Source organism: Acomys minous (assembly GCF_964271855.1).
Source record: "Acomys minous genome assembly, chromosome: 3".
Classification (NCBI taxonomy): Eukaryota; Metazoa; Chordata; class Mammalia; order Rodentia; family Muridae; genus Acomys; species Acomys minous.
Genome location: NC_140485.1, coordinates 111931222 through 111955322, shown reverse-complemented (window position 1 = coordinate 111955322; position 24101 = coordinate 111931222). Strand labels below are relative to the sequence as shown.

General features: G+C 38.2%; 1 protein-coding gene across 3 annotated transcripts in view; it reads left to right on the top strand.

Moving 5' to 3' along the window:
• Positions 1-24101, top strand: part of THEMIS (thymocyte selection associated) — a 176223-nt gene that overhangs the window by 47578 nt on the left and 104544 nt on the right. The gene's annotated exons all lie outside the window — the stretch shown is intronic.

Genomic DNA, 24101 nt, shown 5'->3' with positions numbered 1-24101 from the left:
AATCTCAAAGCTGTTTTACTGTGTATTATTTTGCATGGCTAGGTATTTTGGCTCATTTATTGACTGAGTTGTTCAGGATTTTTGGACCTGAGACTTTTTTGGGTTCATTAGGTAGTCTAGATTCTAATCGTCTGTGTAGCCATCAAATTTTCTTCTACTTTTATGTTGTCTATTCATTGAATTATTTTCTTTGCTGTGTAAAAACTTTTCAATTCTATCACACTTATCACAGCCTCAAAATTCTTTTTTAACTAAACTAAATCAAGGGAGTAAATGACATCTATAATGGAAAATTGTAAACGCTGAATAAATGCATCACAAAGAGACCCTAAACAACAGGAAAACACTCTCTAGATGTGTTTTAAACCATCTTATCTTATCTTATTTTCTAAAGTCTTTAAATTTCCTTTTGTGGTTGATTTCTAATTTTAAAAATATACAGATTTGTTTTTTATAAATGTACTCTATATTGAAATATATATTCTACTATTATAGAAGTGCATTAAAGGTATTTTAAATTTATAAGGGTGTTCAAATCACCCAGTTTATTTTTCCTAGTTGATCTTTCAAAACAATATATCCATTATTGAGACCATGTATGTATATGTTAAATTAAAGTAGAAGTGATTTATTTAGGAACAAGAAACAAATAGGAAAGGGTGGAGGATAGGAAATGGAGATCACTGAACAGGGCAAGGGGTAGAATATGCTCAGCAAACCATATATAACTTGTATATAATTTTAAAGTTATGATATTCCCTAATTATTATTATTATTCAACTATACAGTTCCCTAAGATTCTTCATGCTTTTGCATGATGTACTCTGACGATCTTGTGTACCTGCATCTGTGTTTATGGTTGCTGCTTGTTTTGAGTAATGAATCTCCTTTAGCATCATATAACCTTCTTATTCAGTATTAACTGTTTTAAAGGTAAATTAGGTCTAATTTATTTTATTGATTTTTAAAAACAAAAGTCTTCATTGATAACCAAATTTGACACTGCTTTCACAGTGGTCCTGCTACAAACTACTGAGAGCTGGGACTACAGGTCTGCACCAACTGCCCTGCTGTATTTTGTCTGATTTAAAATAATTCCTTTGGTTTTCTAGTTGGTTTTTTGTTTTGTTTTGTTTGTTTGTTTTGTCTGTTTCTTTTTGCAACTAATTATATATATAGTCAATCTTATGCCTTTTTACTCTCAAGCTATTTATGTTTTTAAATTTAAAGTCTGTCTTTCATATCACATAGTATATTATTTGGTATTTTTTCTATCATGCCAGGATGTCTTTTAATTATTGTTTATATATTTTAGATGACATCATAACTGATAACAAATAACTTATTTCTATTATTTTGTCATTCGTTTTTCTTGTTTTGTATTCTTTGTTATTGTCTACTTTGTCGTATAATGGGTGTTTTCTAGCATCACACTTTAGTTCCTTTGGATTTTAATAGATTTTAATTTTTTAAGAGCAGTTTTGTGTTCCTAACAAAATTGACTAGAAAACTCTTTAATGAGACCCAGTATCTAAAACACCAAAATAAGCCAGCCAAGCAAACCCCCCAAATCCCTCACAGTATATTTATTTTAGCAAAGTACCAAAGTGTCTTGCAAAACGACCTTGTCATTTTGTCCTACTATGAACAATGAATGAAAATTCTTGTCCTATGTCCTCATGAGGATTGACTCTATGAGGTCTGCATTTGTTCATTTAATAGATGCATATCTATGGTACCAATGCTTTGTTTTAATCTGAGATTCCGAGATGGAATATGAATGTTCTCTGATGAGATACCCGTTGAAAATATTTGTCCAGTAAAGATTTGCTATAGGACTCTTTGTATACTTTGGATATCATCCTTTTATCATACAGCTTTTGCAAATACTTTCTCTTAACTCTGTGTCTTGTCTTCTCATTCTCTTGATAGGGTCACTTTTGGAGAACTTTTTCATAAAGTCTAGCTTACTGCTTGTTTCCTTTTCTAGATTGTGCTTTATGATTATACCTAAAGTTTATCTCCAAATCCAGTGCCATCTAGGGCTTCTTTGGCTGTTACTTGATATTTTGTGGTTGTCTGTTGTTTATTTTGAGTTAATCTTTGTAAGAGTATAAGTTCGTGCCTGTATTCACTTCTTTCACACAATGGCTTCACACCACTTGTTTCAAAGAATCTCTACTGCACTATGTCCCTTATGTTTCTTTTCTTTCCTTCAGTTGTTTATATCGCTATGGAATCATTCCTGTGTTATACATTGTGTCACAACGGTCAATCTAGATATTCTGTCATTAGGCCACCTTCTCTTGACTGTTGTTACTTGATAATAAGTACCGATGTCAGGTAGTAACTCTACTGAAGTTGTTCTTCTTGTCTAAGATATTACTCTGTGGTATTTTGCCTCTCCATATCAACTATAATTTCGTGTTAATATTCATAATATAACCTCCCAGGATTTTGACTAGAATTAGAATTAAGTTACAGGTCTAGTTGGGAAGAACTGAGTGTCTCTTAGAGTAATGAAACTTTCAAGCCATAAATGTAGAATATATCTGTATTAGACAGTTTTTCTTTTATCAGAGTCTTATACTCTTCTTTATTGAGAAGTAATACTTATTAGGATATAAATATGATTGCATTTAGGGATATGTAATTTTTACTAAATTTTAATTTTTTGGAGAGATTGCACAAATGCCAAGATAGTACATGTAGGGATCAGAGGACAACTTGTGAAAGTCAGTTCTCTGTTCTACTATATAGATCCTAAGAATCACATAGATCATCAGGTTTGGTGGCAGGCACCTTCTCTGAACCATCTTGTCAGGCCATCATTTTGATGATGACTATGGAAAGTTTTACCTTTTGATTTCTGCTCGACTACACTTGTAAAAGGAAGTATTTAAAAAAAATAACCCTTTGCTCCTTGCTATAATTGCACCCCCGCCCCCCTTACAGGGATGGTTTTCTAAGATACTTACTATCTGTGATTTGGTGGTGGTGATTCCTTAAGATTTTCTGCATGAACAAATGTATCTTCTGTGAACAAAGACACTTTTGGTTGAACCTTTGGTGACCAGTGCAATGTGGAAAATGAGGTGAAGGGGGCCATGCTGGCTTCTTACCTTCTAATTAGCAAGTTCTCCATTGTGTAGACCAGCATCCTTGTACCCTGACGTGCTGATGTCTGTGCTGCTGGTTTTTGTACTCAATGGATATGAATTTTGTCAAATGCTTTTTCTGCACCTGTTGGAGTGACCATATTATTTGTTTTCTTTAGCTTGTATATATGATAAGTTATATTAATTAATTTCAAATGTCAAACTATTCTTACGTTAGTAAATAGGAAAACATTTATACAATATAATTTTTATTAGTGTAAGATTTAATTTGATGATATTTTTGAGGATTCTTACATTTATAGTAATGAAAGGTATTGGTGTATCGTTTTCTTATTATATGGTATTAGAATAATGGTGGCATCACCCTAGATTAAATCAAGAAATTTCATTCTGTTTTTATCTTTAGGGAATATCATAGGGTATTTCATAATTTTTTCCTTAAGTGTTGGGAAGAAATTTGTGGTGAACCTCATGTGGACCTGGAATTTTCTGGTCCTTGGAAGTCATTAATGATTAATTCAATGTCTTTGATAAATATGAGTCAATTGAGAGTCTTCTTTCTTCTTCGGTGAGTTTTGGCACATTGTGTCTCTTGATGAGGTGACTGTTTTAAACAGGTTAGCAAGATGGTAATAGCATGTTCATTCATATGGTGCATTTAGTAATATTTGCACTGGCACAGGATCTGCAGAGATCTTGGTCTGTTTTGACTTGAGGTATTTGTGTCTACTGGCTCTTTTTGTTATAATTACTCTGGATAAATGTTATTCCATTTTCTTGATCTTTTTGGTTTTATTGGCTTATATCTATTGATATTCTGTTTTCAAATGAATTATTGTTGACTTCATTTTTATTTATCTTCTTCACTTGTTTGATATGATTTGCTTTTATTTCTAGTTTTCCTAAAGGAATGCTTCTTTGTGTCACGCATAGATACATGCACACATACAAATGAGCAAACACATGCATAGATGTATCTATGCACATATACATGTATACAGATATACACTCATGTACATCAAGTACATGTATGCACTCACAAATACACACACACATCCATGCACACATGCACACACATACTGAATAAATGTTAGCATTTTCTTTGTGAGACAGTTCTCTACTCACTGTACAGTTTCTTGTTTTTTATTTTAACCAGTAACAATGTTTTCATTTCTGTCATGTTTGAAGGACAACTTCACTAGTTACAGATTGAGGTCAGTGGGTTGTTTTCTTTAAGTACTTTATGAATTTCACTCTGGTCTGTTGTTTCATGGTTTCAGTAGATTTGATGCCTATTTTGTTCTATCATACATGTTTCACATTTCTAAATTCTTTTTTATTTTTTATTTTTGTAGTATGCTGATGTGTAGTTTTTGCTGTTTGCTCTGTTTGGTGTACTCTGACTTTCCTGATTCAGCTTTTATGTCTAACATTAATCTGGAAAGTATTCATTATCTCTTCACCTTTCTTTCTAATCTGGTGTTTCCATCATGAATATTTTGTATCCTTCCCACCCCCATGGCTTTTTGATATACTGGAATTTTTAAAGATATTGTTTTATTTTCTCTTAATTTTTCTAGAAGATTCTAAGATTTTTTTTTTCTAGCTCATACTAAATCTATTAGCCAGCCTACCAAAGGCAGTCTTGTTGACATAGTGAGTAAGTTATGTGAGCCTGGCCCTGATGCTTATTTTGTTTCATCCAAATGTAAATTTCTCTTTGAGTATGTAAGCATTATGGTTTTCTTTTTGGTAATCAGACATGAGTGACAAATATTTCTCTAGTGTCATGATGATGATGTGCAGAATGAGACGCTATCTTCTGTAGGTCTCATTCCTATTGAGCCTGTGCCCCTGAGCTGTGACTTTCACAAGAGCCTGCCCTCCCTTTAGTGGGATAGGATGGCTTCAATGGGGGTGCATGCGTGCACATGGCTATGTTCTCCTCTAGAGTGGAAGGCTCCAAAGGCTGCGGTTATTATCCTCGCCTTGGGTTAGGTGAGCTTTGATAAAACTCCAAACATTTATGAGCTGGCAAATTAGTTTTTCCTTGTGGGCATCTTGAATTTCCTTAGAGAGGAATTTCATCTTCTTGTCTCCCGGGCTTCTTGTCCCCTGCAGCTTCCTCTCTCCCACAGAGTTTTCATTGGCATTTCTCTCTGCGATGCTCAGTCATCCCCTTCTGCCCAGGCGTCTTTCCTAAACCACAGATGTGTACTTAATGTCAGACTAGACTTCTCAGCTCACACGCGTCATAGACATTTAGAAATCCAAACTTAGGGGTAAAAATAGACTTTTAAGCTGTTTCTTAGTGTTTGCCCTACAGATTACAAGGAATGATTTTTTATTTCTAATAATATAGTTTGGACTAATTAATTTGAGTCTCTTTCATATATTCATTTCACAAAAAAAATCAAAGTTTGAAGGTTTTGCACATTTTTCCCCCGTGTGTTTTTCTATGCCTTTGTTTATTCTCCCACAATCCCCATCTTCCTGTGCATATTTGTGTATTACATATCTTGTTGCTGCACTCACTTTCTGTCTTATTCATACTCTGTCCCTTGGTTGTGCAGTCACAGTTACCTACACATAACTGTGACCATCTCCATCCATTCTCTCTCTCTCTCTCTCTCTCTCTCTCTCTCTCTCTCTCTCTCTCTCTCTCTCTCTCTCTCCCAGTCCCTCTATTTTTGTTAATGTGTGTGTGTGTGTGTGTGTCTGTGTGTGTGTGTGTGTGTGTGTATGGGTGTTCCATAAATGCCACAGTGGTCATCTGGATTTTAGAGGACAACTTTTGGGAGTTGGTTCTCTCCTTCTGCTATTTGGATCCAGGAATCTAACTTACCAGGCTCAGCAATGGGTATCTTTACCCTTATGTTATCTCACTCATCCCTGAAATGTGAGCATTTCCAAGAACTGAATGGGCACACACTAAAGACCCTGCTCTTCCCTTCCTTGGTGCTTCTCACTACTGGCTGTTCAGCAAGTTTTTTCTTACTAACGTCCACTTTGGCACTTGTGGCTGCTGAATTATTTACTTCGTGGACAACTGATATTCTTTTTTTTTTTTTTTTTCTTCAACTGACGCCTGTAAGACTTTAGCTTTTAGTGAGTGATTTCTGTCTTTACTTGGGTAGGTCTTCACAAGTCAGGTACAGCCCCAGAGCAAAATAGGACTGCCTCTAGGTTCATCCTGGTGTGTGCACATAATCCTGCACTTGGGCAGAGCTGTGTGCATGTGGCCTTCTAAGTCCTCTGACGTTTTGTTGAGGCATCCCAGTGTCTTTAGGACATCCCACACCCAGCCTGTTTTGAACTTTATATGTTATAACCTTGTTTCTCTTCCCCTCCATTGCAAGCAGCTGAGAATGTCATGCACCACTTACTAATGTGTTTGACAAATGCATTCTGGAGACGGTTTTTTTTTGTTGTTGTGTTTTTGTTTTGTTTTGTTTCCCACAGAAAGAGCTAGGAGCTAGTAAAATAAAGATGGCTCTTCAATGAGATCTTGTAGGGAGCTACTAGACATATTAAATAATTGCAGCTTTCTGGAATTGAGATTGAAGAACCTCTATCCATCGCCTTGTACAGTGTGATTTTTTTCAGTGTGATTTTTACAGTGTGGTTTAAAACTGACAAGGAAACTTGCATGGGGACAGTGGAAGAATGGGGGCACGGCAGGTTTAAACACCTACTTGGCTCTACTTACTGACATTCATTCATTTTCCTGAACTGGTCTCTGATTGCTCCAACTGATTGGTTAATTTCTAAGTCCTGAAAAAAATTCCTTTCACAGTTTGTTGTTTTTATGTAGGAAGTAATTTCTAGAGACTTCTTCACCATGTTAGGTGACTTCCATCACCCTGGGTTAAAGCAGTAAAACAGATACTCATTGCTGATGGCGACTGAAACCTTCTGGTGAGAGCTGGGGAAAAGATCCCACACAGTTTTATTTGCTAATACATAAAATTCACTGACAAAAGAAACCGACCTTTGCAGCAAGAATAGTGTTACAGAGATGACTCTAAACATTTGGACTGGAACAAGCATTGAGACTGGGAGGGTTTGTGGGGACTTGGGAGAAACGTTTTAGGGAACAGATGCAAATCTTTTCTTCCCTAATAGGTAGACAGGAAAGCAAACTTCCAATATACAACTAGTTCACATCTTATAATATAATGCATCCATATGTCTCTATTTTGTCACCTCCCAAATGCTCAAATGCATTAAAAGATAAAAAGCAAATATTCCTTTTCTTTGTGGGAACAAACAAACTGCCCAAGAAGCACAGTTTGTTCTTTTCAAAGACAGCTCTCTTGGCTGAGCTAGAAAACTTAGCCGTTGCTGCCAAACACAACAAAAATATACCCTATACTTGGTATCTGATTGCATTATCCCCATAGATTGGTAAATCACATCATATTTGGTTTATAGTGAGGATCCAAATTCCTAGATTACTTTCTGGAAAGATTTATTCCTCCTTTGTGGCGGGATGAAGTGTGAATAACAAGCATCTCCCGGTTAGTCATGAGAAATACCCCGGAAGAAAACGTTGCCCTACATCTTTATGATGAACAATGATGTTTTTCCCAAACAGCAATTGTACATTGTATCTCCTATGCTCTAGTTTTTCTTGAAATCTTATAAATCTTTTGCCTTTTTACATTGTGTCTCTAAACCATATGCTCAAGTAGGGCTGCGGATCCATCCATAAAACTACTGCTAAAATTACAAGATTAGATTGAAGAAATCTTTCTCCTTGAATTTTTATGTCCTAGTCTATGAATTGTATTACTGCACAGGCCTCCTACTTCTGGAGATAGGGCATCTGCAGAAAATGTGAAAACAGCACCTAGGCTTGGCTCATCCCCTGCTACCCCGTACTCTAGGCTTTCCTATCACATGGCAGGAACGTGATGTGAGGGTGGGTCAGATGCTGTTCTGAACACCCATGTGCCCATGTAAGTTATAGAATTAATCCGCATCTGACAGATGAGACATTCGTGACAATGAGAGGCAGTGTCACCTGACCAAATTCACGTAGTTAGTAAATGGTTTTTTTATTAAATCTACACGAGCTCTGTCCAGTAGAAATGAGTTACACAAATAACTTAAAATTTTCTCATAGCCACATTTGTTGAAGGTTGGTCTGATGTGTCTGATGCTAATTACTGCTTGCTGGCTTTGTGACCTACCTTGCCTAGAGCTTAACCTGTTTGACCAATAAAAGACCTTCACACCTGGGCAGGGCAAATGAGATAGGTGTGGCTAAGGTTCTCGGGCTTGGGGAGAGAGAGAGAGAGAGAGAGAGAGAGAGAGAGAGAGAGAGAGAGAGAGAGAGAGAGAGAGAGAGAGAGAGAGAGAGAAGGGGGAGGGGACCTTGGGAAGAAGAGAGACCTGAGGAGAAGAGAAGAGAAGGTTGCGCCATCATGGGTTAGGTGGAGGAGTCTGGGTTCCTTTCCCCGGGAGGCTGGGCTGAGAATCTGGTCACAGAGTTTTCTTCAGCCTTCTGGAGCCTAGCTGAGGAAGGCTCTGTCCCTAGAACTAGAACTGATCATGAGGAAGGCCTCCCGGGCAGGGAGGGAGCTTTCCAGGCAGACCCCCTAGCTTGAGGGAGCACGGGGTGGCTCTGCACTTAGCCAGGGTTGAGACAATGGGAGTCTCTGTCCCTTCCAATGGGGGAAGGGAGCCTCGCACTTGTAAAAGGCCAGGTAACCAACCACAGTTGGTTAAGATAAAAACAGTCAAGAGTCGAAGAGCTAGATTTTAGTTCACTAAGACAATCTAGAGTCGAAGAGCTAGATTTTAGTTCACTAAGACAATCTAGAGTCGAAGAGCTAGATTTTAGTTCACTAAACTTAATGATAAAAGACGCAGAGGGCGTCCCTCCACCCCCCATCCCAGACCTCTAAACCAAGAGTATCTGAGTTGCAGGAGCCACACCCAGAACACCTCTGGGGGCTTGTTTCCAGGGCAGCTTTGATATGTATTTCTTCAAAGACCCAGCTTTTGATACCTTTTGGTCTAAGGTCTGTGTGGTTTGCTTTGGAAGCATCCATGCAAGGAACTAGCGTTTTAATACATTTTGGGGTCTGGTGGGTTGTTGCTAGCAGGGGGTGCGCTCACCTATTTCTGAGCACGAAGCTTACTATGAGGGAGCATCTCCTCCGCCTACAAACAAAGGCCCACAGAGGAGAAGCACATGGCCAGCATGGATGGAGGATTTGGCCCAGATGAAGAATATTAGCAAGTATTTGGGGTTATGGATGGGAGGTAGTTTGATAGAAATTATTAGAAGCAGATGGCATGGGATTGTGGCAGTGATCCCATACCTGCCCCACTATGGGAAGTAGTTTAGTGGATTCATATCTGCCCTGCCTCAAGTTAATTAAGGCTATTTTAAAATATAACAGGTGTCTGTGTCTTGATTGATTGTTGTCAGGTAAGAAAATACTGCCGTAATAATAATTATAGGCCTGATAACAAACATTATTAGACAATACAGATAGTTTAACAACAACACATATTAATGAATTATGTGATGCTGTGTTTAAAAAAATCACCTCCTCATTCAGCAACTTAAGACAAAAAAATCTGACATGCTTTCTTGAGCATATAAAAAGTTTAAAAAACTGTTAACAGTAATTATTGACTAAAACCTGCCTAATAAAAGTGGCTTATATAAAATCGGTTATGGCAAAATATTTTTTAAAAAATCAAATGAATACATGCTTTACACCTGGGTGTTGAAACACATTCTCCCACTGTTTCATTTGGAGACTAATATATCTAATTCATGGAATAACTATAATCTGACTCTCAGTGGGGTGTGGGGACAGTCACCAGAAAAGGCTACTCAGACACGGGTTGAAGCCAATAGAAATTCTTTATTAGGTAGCTGGCGACTACACTGGGTGCCAGGGATCTAGCGTAGCCCCAAACCTTTCTCAGGGTGAGCTTTTAAGCATAAAAACCATGTTCTGAGTTAACATACTTTAGGTAACAAGGACCGTTATCCAGAAGCAGAGCTACAGAAGCCAAGAAGCAAGGTTAATAGATTTTGAAAGTTTCCTGGAACTGTACGAAGGATGGAGAAGGCCTTTGTTTTAGATTTGGCAGGTGGTGTTGTCTATGTGCTGAGTTTTACAGCCTGAGTGGTACTTCCATCATGGCGTCAGTTGTGCTAAGGTCCGAGGGCCAAGGTTTGGGGCCCTGTTATAGGATTCTGGATACGTTTTTGTTGTTGTTGTTGTTGTTGTTTGTTTGTTTGTTTTGTCAATGACACCTAGTCATCTGAGAGGAGGGAACCTCAAGTGAGCAAATGCCTCTGTAGGCCTGGCTGATAAGCAAGGCTGTGGGTATTTTCTTGATTAATGGTTGATGTGGGAGGCCCCAGCTCACTGTGGGCAGTGCCACCTGTGGGCAGGTGAGCCTGGGTGGTATAAAATGCAGGCTGAGAACACCATGGAAAGCAAACCAGTGTTGCTCCAGAATCTCTGCTTCAGTTCCTGCCTTAAGGTCCTGCCATGAGTTCTTTCAGTAATGGAATGTGACCTGAGAGTTGTAAGGTGAAGTAAACACCTCCCTTTCCCCTTCCCTCCCCTCCCTATCCCCTCAGCTCCCCTTCTCCTCCCCCTCCCCTCCCTTTCTCCCCCCTCCCTTTCTCCTCCCCCTCCCCTTCCCTTCCCTCCCTTTCTCTTCCCCTTCCCCTTCCTTTCCCTTCCCTTCTCCTCCCCTTCTCTTCCCCTTCCCTTCCCATCCCCTCCCCTTCTCCTCCCCTCCCCTTCTCCTCCCCTTCCCATCCCAAGTTGCTCTTGGTCATGGTGTTTAGCATAGTAAAAAGTCCAAGAAAGATGTTTTAAGTTGATAATGACAAGATGTGATGGAGACTGATCTACATTCAGAATTTTAGAAGCATCAAGACAGGTAGGGTGTTTTTTTCAAGGCTGTCAAATGCAAATAGCCAAAACACTAAGAGTGTAACATTTACAAAATTCCTGATTGTGTCATGGTTCTCCTTGCTGTAGCTAGTCTATTGTATATATGTGTAATAATACAAATGTATATGTAAAAAATAAAAATGTTTAATTAATAAAAAAAAGTCCAAGATAAGTCATGACCTCTACAGATCAGCCTACCATGACATGACTATCTTTTCCATAGTCACTACTTTATTCTCATAGGGAATTTTTTTGACTAAAATGTAAGTTCCTAAAGGAATCTGATAAACATTATGCAATGTACTTAAATATACTTTTATGATAAAAAGTATCCCAAATGTTTTCTTTTTAAAGATGTTTTATTGAAATAAAGCAAGATTTAAGGAAGGGTTTGCTTTTTCCACCTGGCTGTGAGGATGAAGTGTCATTCAGAACAGCTCCCTAAAGAATTCTGATTCTCACAGAACTTGCTACTTAAAGAAGCAAGGACCATCTTTCCACATTTTCTGGGTCAGTTTCTCATAAGCTACATCATCCCCACTGTGCTCATTTGACCAAAATAAGCTCAGCTGTGACTATTAAACAAAATATTTTCCGGCCAGAAAGGAGGTATCTGTAGAAACTATATGAGAAAAGACAAATTGGCATGCAAAAGAAAGGCAGCCTTTTGTCATAACTTAGTGTTTTAATTTTGGAGTCAGTTGTCTTTTGCATTTAAAATATAGATTATTTTTTCTTAGTGTTTGCGTTGTGATGCTGAGGTTCAAACCTAGCTCCTTGGGTCTCCTAGGTAACTACCCTACCATTGGCCATATGCCCAGACTGTGATATATACATGTTTTTTAGCATTACCTCCGCTTTGCTAATCTGTGTTACTACTGGGGACAAGTGAAGAACCAACCCAGCTGCTTTTCTGAAGGTTGAAGTTGAACTGTTTTCTTCCTTTTTTGTTTTTAAATTAACAGCTTTATTAGAACATGACTTAATATAACAAATTCTTTCTGTTCAAGGAACACAGTTCAATGACTGTTGGTATCCTTGTCCAACAAAATAAAATTTTTTTAAATACTTAAAAAGAACTTTGCAATTAAACTTACAATTTAACCAAAATCTTAGAAAGTAATGAGGTCTGAGACAGAGGGCAGAGGCCACAGAGCTAGCAGAGTGCTGCAGGCTGGTGCAGACCACCAGGTGTATAGCTCAGCAGATGTGCCATCAGCACACTTGTCTTGAATTGTATTGAGTATTGTCTTTTAGAAATGGTAGTAAGCAAGTATACCCAGGGTTGATGAATTAGAAAACCTCCAGCATTGAGATATTGACCATGATGTACAGATAATAATATATAAAAAGCTAGTAAAATCTAATGAAAGAAAAAGTCGAGAATTTTCTGACTTAATAAGCAAGTTTTGTAAGATGACAAGTAGCAAAAAGGTATAAAAATAGCAAGAATAAACATATTTTATAAATATACAGCTATAAGTCCATTTATTATATATATAATATATCCATAAGTACATGATATATATTATATCCATATATATTAGGATTACCTACTGAATATTACCTGACTTATTCATGTATTTATATATGACATGAATAGAGGAATTTCACTGTCTCAGGGACAAGAGAAACTAGAGAGGGGATGGTGTGAGCAAAGGCAGGGCAGGAGGTTAGGGATTGCATACATTCAATAGAATAGAGGAAAATATGAAAAAGAGTAAATACATTTTCAAAGAACCACAAAATATACCAAAAAGTGTATTATAAATAAAAACATTTATTTGAATATTTTAATCTGAAATTTTAGTATTTTAAACATACTAATTCTGAATTAGCTTGTTTTGCTCAATGATAAAAATAACAGGTATTGTAATAGTAATTTTGGCAATATTGGTCCTTGAGAAAATAACTATAAAGTTCATTTTGGAGAATAAAAGAGGAAAAATGTTTGAATATTTTTAAAAATGGAATGCAGATCATGTATTTTCCTACCAATATTAGTACCTAATATAAAGCTATAAGTTGTATTATATGTCACCCAATTAGAACATTATTTTGGGAGCAGAAAGTTAAGATGTTCAGCAACTGGAGTCCAGGTGAGAGTGGGATGGAAGAATGGGGGGATAGAAGGACCCAGATGGTTCAGGAGCCCCATGAGGAGACCATCAAGGCTGGTGGATCTGGACTCAGGGGGCCCTGCACAAACTGTTGTACCAACCAAGGACAATGCATGCAGTAAACCTAGACCCCTTGTTCAGATCTATCCAAGGGACAGTTCATTCTCCATGGTTGTGGGAAGAGTGGGGACTGACTCTGACATGAACTCTGGTGCTCCCCTCGCCCCCCCCCCCCCGCCATTTGATCACTTACCCTTGGTGGGGAGGCCTGGAGGCACACACAGGAAGGGAAAGCAATTTGTCCTGACGAGACCCAATAGGCTGCGATCATATGGTAGGGGAGGAGGTCCCCTTCTGTCATAGGTCTAGGGGAGGGAAATAGGCTGAAGAGGGAGGGAGGGTGGAACAGAAAGATATAAACAAGGGGATAGCAATGAGGATATAATCTGAATAAATTATAATAAAAAACAAAGAAAGTTAAGATCTCTATTATGTTGAGTCTTCCTACCTACACACAGAATATCTCTCCATTAATAGTTACATACATATAAAAAGTGTATCAGGTTGGATCATTGACCCACTAATACATGGTGACAAAGTAAAAATAAATGAAAATGTTAAACTTTAGGTAAGACTAAGTATATATGAAGCAGCTTCCAGATTGCAAATTACAAGACTGGTTATAACTAAAATATGAAACAAAAAGAAACCAGTAAAGGCTTTCCGTGACAGGGCATGTCTGTAATCTCAGCTATGTTGCTTTCTGAGGCAGGAGGATTAGCAAGGTCAAGATCTTTCTGGGCTTCAGAGTGAAATCAAGTCTGTCCCAAACATCTTAGTTAGACCCTTTCTCAGAGAGGATTTAGGGGAAATAAAGGCTGAGGGTTTAAATTAGTGCAAAAGCACATGTTTTGCATGTGTGAGGCTCTAGGTTCAATTTCTAGAAACATACACACACAATATCAACAAAGACAAATTAAGTGGGAAGGTAACTGAGATGTGAACATGAATGGATAGAAATCAAATGGCTCTTACCATATACAACCTAGTTTGTACTCAGGGATGTAACTTAACACTTTGAAGTTAAATTCAGGAGTAGATTGCCTAGTCCATCTGAAAAGATTTGATGGTCTTCAAATTCTACCTGTCAACAAACTAGCAAATATTCACTTGCAGAGATTGTGAGCTAGGACTGAGCTGTATTTGTCTATGTCTTGGTATACATCAGAGCAAATCTTAAATAATAATAACTAAGCAACAATAGCTTCAAAAGTTTTGTCAGAACAACTTAAAAGTCCATATGCCCAAATTGTAATTATAGTGTTACATTATGTTTTTCAGCCGTTAGAAGTTTTACATGTGAAAAATTATTAAAATATTATGCTTAATCATGATTTGATACTAAAGAGAGAAAGCCTATACAAATAAATTACATAGTAGCATTTTGATGTTTTGAAAAACCTTTCTTTCTATAAAAACTCAGTGTTGCAAAACTTTCCCAACACTCAGAGAAGCAGAGGCAGGCGGACAGCTTGAGTTAGAGGCCAACCTGGTCTGTAGTGCAAGTCTAGCTCGGCCAAGGGTACGCAAGAAATCCTGTCTTGTTTGCTTTTGGCAGGGGGTGGTGTTTCGAGACAGGGTTTCTCTGTGTATCCTTGGCTGTCCTGGACGCACTTTGTAGACCAGGCTGGCCTGAAATTCATAGCAATCTGCCTGCCTCTGTGCCACCATCTTGAAAAACAAGAGAGAAAGAGAGAGACAGAGAGACAGAGACAGAGACAGAAACACAGACAGAGGCAAAGAGAGAAAATAAAAAATTTCAAAGGGTATGTCAAAAAACAAAAGCAGCTCTTTCAGGCTCATAAAAATATGAATAATTTTGTTGTAAATTAACTAAATTTTATAGTTAATATAATCTGCATAGATAAATCCTAAAGATTCACTGTGCCTCTTCACAAGTTTAAAAAAAAAAAGAACCAACAGAAAAAGGTCTTAGGGAATTTGTGGCTAAGTTCTTCAACTCACCAGTCTCCTCATCCCGTGAGTTGGGAAATATTAATGTCATAAGATCTTACCATAGTGCAGGGCGTGGTGGTGCATGCCTTTAATCCCAGCACTCGGGAAGTAGAGGCAGGTGGATCGCTGTGAGTTTGAGGCCAGCTTGGTCTACAAAGCAAGTCTAGGACAGCCGAGGCTACACAGAGAAACCCTGTTTCGAAAAACAAAAACAACAAAAAGAGCTTACTATAGCCCTGGACACACATCACAGCTGGTATGCAGTGACTGTTTTCACTGTGATTACATTTTAAGAATATGTAGACACCTTTTATTAAATCCATCTCAGCCTAAAAAGACCTTTATAACACTTAATTTCAACTGTTTCCCTTATTTTTGGCTTTTTGAAGTATTTGTCTGTTATTCTTAGTTTTGATATTTTCGGTGATTTTTGTTTGTAAGTGAGATTTGTTTTGTTTTGTTTTGTTTCCTTTAACATGAGGTTTCTCCATGTAGCCCTGACTGTCCTAGAACTCACTCTTGAGCCCTAGCTGTTCTAGAACTCACAGAGATCCACCTGTCTCTGCCGCCAGAGTGCTGAGAATAAAGGTGTGAGCCACCACTGCAAAGCTGTAAATGAAATTTTTATTGAGAAGTTTAAGAGGGCTGCTAGACTGTCAATAATCTTCTTAGTTATATGTGGAGAGCTGCGAGGTGCTGCGCCTTAACAAGGCGCAGGTTTCTGCCATCCCGATGGCCAGCGCTCTCTAAGATAAACAAGTCCTTATATGGCAAAAGGCTGTGCAAGGGTAACTGGTGATCTGATGATGCGCAGTCCTGCTCTGACGCGGACCTATGAGGAGGTGGCACCTGGCATGAGCTGATTGGCCCTTGAGTTGTACTTAAGCTTGGCCCTTCTCTTCTTCGGGGCCATTCCCACTGAGCTTAATCCTGAGTAAAGATCTCGAGAAGAAGTCTGGTTGTTGGTGTCTTATTTCCGCTGGACAGTGCGGCGCTGACAGTTATAAGCCTTAGGCAGAATGCACAGAAAAAGTCCAGTTTCTTTGCCTTCTTTGTGTAAAGTCCTTTCCTTTTGGACTTTTTTCCATTAATTTAATTTTATTCCTAAAGTTTAAATTAGATATCAGGAAACACTAAAAATGTACTCTCACTGTATGAAACAGTATAAACTGGCTACACACTAATAAATAACACACACATGCACACACACACTCATAAACCACAGTTTCCCCACACACATACACACATGTACATGACACACACACACAAACAGATACACCCCATATCTATAGCATACTATCTCCCACATAAACACACACACACACACACACACACACACACACACACACACACAGAGAGAGACACACACACACACACACACACACACACACTTCTAATGTGTGAAGCTATCAGCAGCACTATACAAAGCTCTACATAAACAGAAATGTTTAGCCTAAGGTCCTGACGGTTGTCTATAGAATGTCATTTTTCCTCAATTATTCCAATGCAAAAATAGCAACAATGTAAATGGCTACTTGCACCCATCATATGCCACTATTTAAATACATACCCTGCACCTGTCATTTGTATATAGTAAGCCCATTTCAGCCCACGTGAACAAAAACTATAGGATGATGTGTGGGAGGTAAGAAAACAGGGCAGGCATCCTCCAATGAGCAGGGCAGGTGCTCACCGGTTCTGAAGCCTGCCAGTGATCCACACTCGCAGGGGAAAGAGTGGGGAGCGGGGAGGTAGGGAAAGAGTGGGGTGTGGGGAGGTATAGGTTTAGAAAAGTTTCTTTTTTAGGCCGGTGAATTTAGGCATGTTAAAGCCATTCAGTTTCCCTTATCTGGCAAATCGAAGGATTTCAATCACAGTCTGCAAAATCTATTGAAAACTTATGGTTGCCTCAGAAAATTATACTTCTCTTCATTTTAATTTAATGTAAACGGATCTTAATTGTTTTTACATAACTATGGATAACAGATTTTTAAAAAAAAAACCACTGACTACATGGCAAAAATCAGCAAATATGTCAAACAAAGCACCACATTCCCCCAGAAACACCATGGCATATGTTGACAGTTACAAAAGAATTGCTGCTGTTTTCACCCTTCACACCAGAATAATTTTTTCAATATTTACCTCCCATGTGTAGAGATGGCAACATATGGGGCTTTACATAATCATAAGCACGAACAGGTGGCTACTTAGGTACATTTAATTTGCAGGCAACATCAATGCTGAACAACACAGTCAGCTCTGCATGGCTCCCAGAGTCTTGCCATGAACATTCCATTAGCAAATTAAGATCATTAAAACAGAGGGAGGGGTATGGCTTCAACTACCTTTCAGAGTCCTGAATAAGATGAATTTTCAAAAACACCTTGGCGTTTTGTTGCATCTCTTGTTCACAGCAACTTGGGTGACTGTGTATAATGCATACCTTTGTAATCACTGCCAGTAGCACACATGTGTGTTTAAATGTGCTTACACCTTTTCTTTACGCTCCCCACCTCTCCTCTTTGGGAACATAAAATTATGGTGGGTAAATTTCCTGGCTTTTATCAAAGGATAGGTTTAGATTCCTGCAAGCAACCTGGAAATACTTCTCCAAAGGTAAGCCACCTAAACATGTCGCCTGTGGCTTATTTCCATTTTCAAACACTGTGGTGAAATCTATGGAAATTATCGTTGCTGAGAAAATTTGCTCAATCTGTGCTGGGGGCTGAGTGGTAGATTCTGTTTTGGTCAATTGGAACCAGCCTGGAATATCTAGTGTGCTTTAGTTGGCACTGAACTTGTAGTGGTGTTACAACATCTGACCTTACAATCAGCCTGCGATGGCTTTGAAACCCAGAGTGAAAGAATACAAGAGAAATAATAAACACTGTTTGTTTATGTGTTGTCTAAACATGCTACTTATTATAGTTTAAATATCGTAATGACCTTATAAGGTAGGCAATATGGCTTCCTCTACTTTTTAGAAGAGGACGTGATATCCCCAAGGGCTTATGTTCTCACACACAGTGAGGAAAGGGCCAGTGCAGAACTGGTAATCCCTATGTGAAACCAGCTAACTCTTACTATCCGCGTGCTTGGGTTATACTGCCCCAAGTCAATAAATCTCTGGCACTTCAAAGACCTTCTAGTAAGCTTACTGTGATATTCTGAGGCATGTGTGGTCTATGGAAATTCTGTTCATCTCTGAAATCTCAATGTGTCTTTCCATGACACAAGGAACAGGTCTGTGTGGGTTGAGAAGACTGTAGGAGTTAGCTGTGTTCTCATTAAAGGCTCTGAAGCCTAGTTTATTCCTCACTCTTTCCTTAACACTAGGGAAGAGAATGCCATTATAGACAATTCTGCATGGTACATTTGTTACAACAAATCCTTGAACATGGGTGTCAGGCTATACTATCTGAGTTGATACTCTGAATTGAGTTGCTGGCTATCCATCTCAAACCTGTGGGAAAGAGGTACTCTTGGTGGCATGTGATTACCTCATGTGACAGTTGAACTAAGGAGATAAAGATGAGTTGGGAGTTTATGGCCTATTCTTTGCTTCTGTATAAAAGAGCTAGTAAAAACTCTTTAGAGATGGCTCAGAGGTTAAGAGCACCGCCTGCTCTTCCAGAGGTCCTGAGTTCAATTCCCAGCAACCACATGGTGGCTCACAACCATCTATAATGTGATCTAATGTCCTCTTCTGTTATGCAGGCAGAGCACTGTATACATAGTAAATAAATAAATAGTTAAGTCTAAAAACAAAAAAACCAGAAAACTTTGTATAGCTATGACAGACCATCTTGGAGCAATTAATGATGGAATGATGCCTGGGCACAGGGATTCTACAGCCTGGCTTAATCTTACCAAACAGTGAGGCAGCCTGATCACCCCCTTTGATGTATTCTCTTCCTTCTCAACTACTCAATTGGACTTCCACACAGCATTTCGAGGTCACAAACTTGGGCTTGCTTCTCATTCCTTCCTGGTTCTCTTTGAGACTTTCTCCAGTGATCTTAATCAAGGGGATGAGACGCAATCTTGAAGACTTTTCAACGAGAACTGTAAGGCTCCTTCATGGGCTCGTGGTTTTCCATTCTGGTCTTGTATTTGGCTAGGAAATCTGGGTAAGTTTCTCCTGGTGTTATTGTTGGGTGCAGTGGCATTTACTCAAGTACTTAAAACTTCATGTTTTATAGGACATTTCATGTACACAGCTGTAACCTGAGGTTGAACACAGATCCATGTGCCAGAAGTTCTAGGAAAAGATCAGGTTTGGGGAGTCTATACAAAAATTTTCCTAGAGATGCATAGATATACTACAAAATGTCTTGGGGGATGCAACAAAATGATAGAAAAGCAATGAGAAATCTGTGAAACGAGAGATCTTATAGACAAATACTGAATAACAATGATGTTTAGGAATTTGATTGCAAATCGAGCCATCTTTAGAGATCATCTCAAGGAGCCCCGGCCTTCCTGATAGTAAGACAAGATTCACAGGAATCTGCAACTGGAAAGTGTATCTCTGAGCCAGCTTCTTCATATGCATTGTTCCTTTAAACATTTCTAACATATACCTCAAATATATATATGTGTGTGTCTATATATATAGACACATACACACACATAGGTGGTAAAAGACCACAACCAATGGTACCTCTTTCTCAGAGGCATTTGGACTCTTTGCAAAGACAATGTACAACAGACTTGAGGCATTTAGCCAGCAAGTCAATTCATAATATCAATACAGATAATAAAACCTCACACAACATATATATATAAAGTATGTATGCTCTTAGAGAATTTTATCTTCTGCTGCTTATATATATTAGATTTACTTGTATATCAGAGGTAAAATGTCTTTATAGTAACAGTGGATATAAATTCATATTTTTAACTTTGACATACTAAGCAAATTTCAGTCTCTCTTCTTGTTTCATTAGACTGGAATAATTATTATTATACCTCATCATGTGGCCAAGAGAAAACTTAGGTGTGAGAAGAAATGTCAACCCTGTCTCTGGTTTTACTCACATGTGCTTGTGTTGGCATTATTTTCATTACGTGGCATCTCATAGGGTATGTGTAAAAGTATTCATCTATTTCCTGAGGATCATTCTGTTTGAAACCCATAATTATATATTTTGAAAACCCGGTTAAATATGGTTGGTGACCTACAGAGCCTTGAATGTTCATGAACTTGCTTGGTCAATGCTGCTTGTTCATTGTATTTGTTTGGTCCCTAGCCTCCCTCTGCACATCACTATAGTAGCAGCAGAGTACCGCCTGATACTAGGGATACTTGACAATGTCTTAAAGATCGGTGAAGTCTACTTTCTTCTCTTGTTGGGTTTTGAATGTTCTATGTCTTTCTACACCTAAAAAGGATGATAGACGCCCACCTGGAAACAACCCATGTCAATTTACGAAGGGCCAGGCAGCTTATGATTCGCGATAATTACGAAAAGTTAAAAAGCAAAACTGTGCTGAAGCCTTTGTGCTTTTGAAAGCCAAAACCCCACTAGGTTTCTATGAGTTTATGATAAGAGAAAATTTATTCAAGAGTTCACATCTTTATTTGTGAAATGTTCATGTTTTATTAATATGAACTATTCTACGTTGCTATTTTGAAAATAACATTGTACCACGCATGCAAATTCCTGCCCATGGTGAACTGCTAATAAGTTTTAAGAGTCTAATATTGCTGATATGAGAAGATGATGCAAAAGAAGTAGCAACATTTTGTTTCAAAATTATTTATGTTAGAGATGGAGGAAATAGGTTTGATCGGAGCTAGGCAAGCAGCATAAAGGTTAGACTAGAGTAAAGAAACTCAATGATCTTCTGGTGGATTACAAGTCATGCTCTGCTATACTTGGAAATTTATTCTACATTTTGGTGAAAACTGATTACAGAGAAGAGAAAATGGTACAAAACGATCTGATGGGAATCAGCTCTGCACAGAGCGCTGAGTGCTCTCCTCTCCCTGGGTCTGAGGCAAGCTGGCCTGTGTGAAGGGAAGGCCACCTGGGAGAGCTGCACCCATGCTTTGTGACTCAGAATAAACACGGTGTTCTTGAGAGCAGTGTCCTTGTACTCACACGTGTGACAGGGAGACAGATTGGCTTGGTGGCTCGATGCAGAGTGTGGATGTCACCGCTCTGATTAGAGAGATTTTAGAGCCATGATTAGGCTGTGAACACCGTGACATTTTCCATGTTGCAAAGTAACGGCATTTCCTTTACTGTTCCCACAAGATAATTGTGAAGACAAACGGTGCATATACAAAATTTTCAGATTCATATATTTCTTTTTTAAAAAAACCTCTCACTTGTTAGTGTTTTGAAAAATCATTAAGAGTTGGCTAAGGGCTGACAAGATGCCTCAGTGGGTAAAGACAATTGCTGCCAAATCTGATGCCCCGGCTTTGAGCCATTGAAGGAAAGAACTGACTGTGGCAAGTTGCCCTCCAACCACACATGTCATGGCATAGGTGCTCCTACATATATGTTCATGTACATATACTAAAAATTGTAAGTTATAATTCTACTAAGTGTAAATTAAAAGACTTGAAAAGAGTAAATTCAGTTATTAACTAACTTCAACATTTTACTTATATTACTTTTCTCAAGTTGCGTGTTTAGTTTTATTTTTAAAAACCTCTTAGTTTATTAGTATCGGTAAGAGAGAAAGTGGCTCGTCAGGGAAAGGCGCTTGTCGCCAAATGCAATAACCTGTGTGAGACCCACATGAGAAATACATAAAACTCAACTGCTGCAAGTTATCCTCTACCTACCTTCCATGTGTTTGCTGTGGCATATGTGTGACACACACACACACACACACACACACACACACACACACACACACGAGTATACAATAAATAAATAAATGTGACCATTAGGAAAAATCACACCATAAAGGTAAACAGATCAGTCTTCGTGGTATTTAATTTATTTAATTTCTATATAGCATCTCTTATTGTAAGTTAAATTTCCAACCTGACATCATACTCAGTTAAAACAGAACTGTCCCATTTTATAGAACATCAATGACTCCTTAATAGGAAAGCCACTTTAGACAGGTTGCCATAGTAGATGAAGAGATAAGTTAATCAAATAGTTTCTCTGTATCCCACCACCTAGTGTGTTGAGCTGTGAACTATGTCATCTTCTAAGAGAAAACATACAAATTCATAGATAGAACTTTGTTTTGCAATAAGACCCAATAAGATGGTAAAACAAAGTTATATAAACAAATATAAAAAATAAATATCTTTAAAGAAGAAAATGTTTAATCATGCAACTATATAAACTATACCTTACATAATGAAAATTAAAAGTGGTAATATTGAGAAAGAATTCAGAGTATAAAATTAGTAAGATATAAATTAATATAATAGAGAAAATTCTGAAATTTCAGTAGAAAAATTTAGAGAAGCTGATTTACAGCCCAACTCCTGCACCCAAGGCTCAGGAGACATCATAGAAGATGGGGTGGAAAGACTACAAAAGCCAGAGGGCCGGGAAAACTGCTGTGAAGGTGTGTCTTCTGTCAATGACAGGGCAGCTTCACCAAGTGTATCTTAACAATGTGGCTGCCTAAACAAGACCCAGAGAAGCACAACATCCATAGACATTGTTAATAAGGAAAGGGGAAATATCAAGAGGTTCCCACCCCGAGAAAGAGAACTACAAGCAAGTAAGGGATGCTGAAAGTGGGAGAAATAGTCCACCCCAGGAGTGAGACCTTTAACTGGTTATCTAATGCCAATTGTTCATCTCTAAAATCATATGCCATTAACATTAAACAGATCAAGCAGATATATTTATAATTATGTGCACACACACTAACACACATATACACCTCATGTGCATACATCTTCACAAAAATCACTCCAAATAACACTCTAAGCTGCCCTAGGTCCATGAAGCTTTGTGAAGAGCCCTGATATACTATAGTATAATTACTTTATTATTTATTAGTGTGCATTTTCCTCCAAGGATTCTAGACAGAAAGAAAAATGTGAAATTCTACATGTCAAATTCCCCTTTGGAGAGTCTACCATAGTTCTTCAAAAGTAGCTAGGACTCTGACAGTAATTAGAATGATGCAATTATTTTTTCATTATGGTAAAGTATACACAACCAGAAATGTATTTTAAAGCATATGGTTCAGCTACTGTTAGTGCATTTGTCCTCTAGTTCCAGCTGTACAGTTTTTCAATCAAAATCTGACGGAATCCATTTCCTTCTGGGAAATGTATTCCATCTTTTAATTTGGTTTGTCTACAGGAGAATACATTCATGAAAATATTAATCAAGTCCTTTCTTTTTAAAATTAGAAGAAAGGTTGAAAGATTAAAGGCCTTTCTCAAAGTTACAGTGGCAGTCAAGATGGCACACATCCTTGTCAGGTGTTCTATTTCTGAGAACAGGGTATTACTTCCCCCTGTTTTCATTTCTGTTCCTGTTGAGATGATTTGAAAATGTAAAAAGTATATGCTGACATTCTTCCTAGAAGATTTCAAGATTCAAATAAGCATCCTGAGCTGAGGATGTAGCCCAGTCAGTAAAATGGCTGCATAGCAACCGTGAGGACCTGAGTTCTGCCCCAAGAATCTAGTTCAGAAAGCTGGGCACGATGGTGTGCGTCTTTGGTCCCAGTTCCAGGGAAGTAGAGACAGGAGGATCTCTGGGACTCACTGGACAGCCAGTTTCACCTCATTGGTGAGCTCTGGGGCAAAAAGAGATCTTGTTTCAAAGGGTAGGTAGTGTTCCTAAGGATGACATGGAAATCATCCCTTGGCATCCACACACATGTGCGTGTACATCGGCACACTCATGTCCATAAAATATGCATAAAAGAATCACTTAATATTTAAAAGTTACATTATG